The sequence below is a fragment of the Salmo salar genome, chromosome ssa14, assembly GCF_905237065.1.
Source record: "Salmo salar chromosome ssa14, Ssal_v3.1, whole genome shotgun sequence".
NCBI classification, from domain to species: Eukaryota; Metazoa; Chordata; class Actinopteri; order Salmoniformes; family Salmonidae; genus Salmo; species Salmo salar.
Genome location: NC_059455.1, coordinates 51,626,059 through 51,628,984, shown reverse-complemented (window position 1 = coordinate 51,628,984; position 2,926 = coordinate 51,626,059). Strand labels below are relative to the sequence as shown.

The 2,926-nt window shown below is 45.5% G+C and overlaps 1 protein-coding gene across 1 annotated transcript in view; it reads left to right on the top strand.

The window, feature by feature from the left end:
• Window positions 1-1,509, top strand: part of LOC106569791 (alpha-N-acetylgalactosaminide alpha-2,6-sialyltransferase 5-like) — a 14,890-nt gene extending 13,381 nt beyond the window's left edge. Inside the window, exon 4 of the mRNA XM_014141404.2 lies at window positions 1-1,509. This exon is cut by the window's left edge and continues 1,290 nt beyond it. The gene's annotated coding sequence lies outside the window, so the exon portion shown is untranslated.
• The last annotated feature ends 1,417 nt before the right edge of the window (window positions 1,510-2,926 follow it).

Below are 2,926 nucleotides of genomic sequence, written 5' to 3'. Positions count from 1 at the left end.
AGATACTGGTCCAACTGGTACTGGTCCAACTGGTACTGGTCCATACAGAACAGAGTCCTTCAGGGAGGATCCACAGTCCTCCTCTTGTTGTCTGGTCCACAGGCTGCTAACCGCTACTAGACGGAACGCACTGGATGGATCTACATGGAGTAGACCATGGTCCAACAGTGGAAGGGCTGATGGAGTAAACCATGGTCAAACAGTGGAAGGGCTGAGAGATGGAGTAGAAGGTGGAAGGGAAGGGCTGAGAGATGGAGTAAACCATGGTCAAACAGTGGAAGGGCTGAGAGATGGAGTAGAAGGTGGAAGGGAAGGGCTGAGAGATGGAGTAAACCATGGTCAAACAGTGGAAGGGCTGAGAGATGGAGTAAACCATGGTCAAACAGTGGAAGGGGCTGATGGAGTAAACCATGGTCAAACAGTGGAAGGGCTGATGGAGTAAACCATGGTCCAACAGTGGAAGGGCTGATGGAGTAAACCATGGTCCAACAGTGGAAGGGCTGATGGAGTAAACCATGGTCAAACAGTGGAAGGGCTGATGGAGTAGACCATGGTCAAACAGTGGAAGGGCTGAGAGATGGAGTAGAAGGTGGAAGGGAAGGGCTGAGAGATGGAATAAACCATGGTCAAACAGTGGAAGGGCTGATGGAGTAGACCATGGTCAAACAGTGGAGTGGCTGATGGAGTAGACCATGGTCAAACAGTGGAAGGGCTGAGAGATGGAGTAAACCATGGTCAAACAGTGGAAGGACTGATGGAATAAACCATGGTCAAACAGTGGAAGGGCTCAGAGAGGAACAATACATTCCTGTGGGACGATTCTGTCACCTTCAGGTTAAACTGTACTGTATGTTTCATCTAGTCTGAAGTTTGGACACTGGGTGGTTCTACACTGAGTGGACAAAACATTAGGAACACTTCCCTAACACCCTCAGAACAGCCTCACTTCGTCGTGGCGTGGACTCTACAAGGTGTTGAAAGCTTTCCAACAAGGATGTTGGTCCATGTTGACTCCAATGCTTCCTACAGTTGTGTCAAGTTGGCTGTCCTTCGGTTGGTGGAACATTCTTCATACACACGGGAAACTATTGAGCGTGAAAAATCCAGCAGCGTTGCAGTTCTTGACACAAAACGGTGCACCTGGCACCTACTACCATACCCCGTTTTATTCAGTGTATAACAGAGGTAACATTACATTAACACTACTGTAATTCTGTAACTACTGTAATTACTATTACATTTACACTACTGTAATTCTGTAACTACTGTAATTACTATTACATTTACACTACTGTAATTCTGTAACTACTGTAATTACTATTACATTAACACTATTGTAATTCTGTAACTACTGTAATTACTATTACATTAACACTACTGTAATTCTGTAACTACTGTAATTACCATTACATTAAAAGTACTGTAATTCTGTAACTACTGTAATTACTATTACATTAACACTACTGTAATTCTGTAACTACTGTAATTACCATTACATTTACACTACTGTAATTCTGTAACTACTGTAATTATTATTACATTAACACTACTGTAGTTCTGTAATTACTGTAATTACCATTACATTAACAGTTTTTGAGATGAGATGTGTGTTCAAAATGGCCCCCTATGGTCCCTGGTAGAAAGTAGTGCACTATATAGGGAATAGGGTTCCATAGGGTTCTGGTCTAAAGTAGTGCACTATGTAGGGAATAGGGTTCCATAGGGCTCTGATCTAAAGTAGTGCACTAATAGGGTATAGGGTGCCATTTGGGATGAGATGAGGTTTGTCCTCAGAGCACTGCTTTGGAGTTGGGATTATTCTCCCGTTCTGTCAGAGCCAGAGACATATGAATGATTTAACATCCTTTACTCTGACACACACACACACACTGACGCACACACACACACACACACACACACACACACATATATATACACATACACACACAACACACACACGTACACAGACAACACACACACATACACACACATACACACACACACACCCACCCACCCACCCACACACAGACAACACACGTACACAGACAACACACACACATACATACACAGACAACACACACACATACACACACAGACAACACACACACACACACACACACACACACACACACACACACACACACACACACACACACACACACACACACACACACACACACACACACCCCCACACTCACCCTTCACTCTGACTGCCAGTCTATTAACACGCGTTACACACACTCTCCTCTCTCAGCTTCTCTCAGAGCAAGGAGAATGAGTGGTGTCATCGGCAGAGATGGTTTCCCACACGGCGTGTGTGTTGGTGTGACCTTGCCCGTGTGCGTGATGACGTGTGAGTGTTTGGACGAAAGCCTCTACATTCCTGCATCCCTGGTCCTCCATCTTCATCCGTCTCCTGTCTGTTGTGTCATTATGCAGCATCTACACAAGGCTGTGTTAATGGGACTGTTACACTGCTGTCACATCTCACACACTGACGCACACACACACTGACGCACACACACACACACTGACACACACACACACACACTGACGCACACACACACACACACACTGACGCACACACACACACACACACCCACACTGATGCACACACACACACTGATGCACACACACACACTGACGCACACACACACACACTGACGCACACGCACACGCACACACACACACACTGACGCACACACACACACACACACTGACGCGCACACACACACACACACACACACACACACACACACACACTGACGCACACACACACACACAGCAGCTAAACCTATTCATAGCTTTACAGCTTCAGTTCAGATGAACAGAGGAACAGATTGATGCCGTAGGTCGTAGGAGATCAGTGACATCCGAGAAGAGATAACATTCATTAAATGTTTTGTCTGGGATTGATTATAAGCAT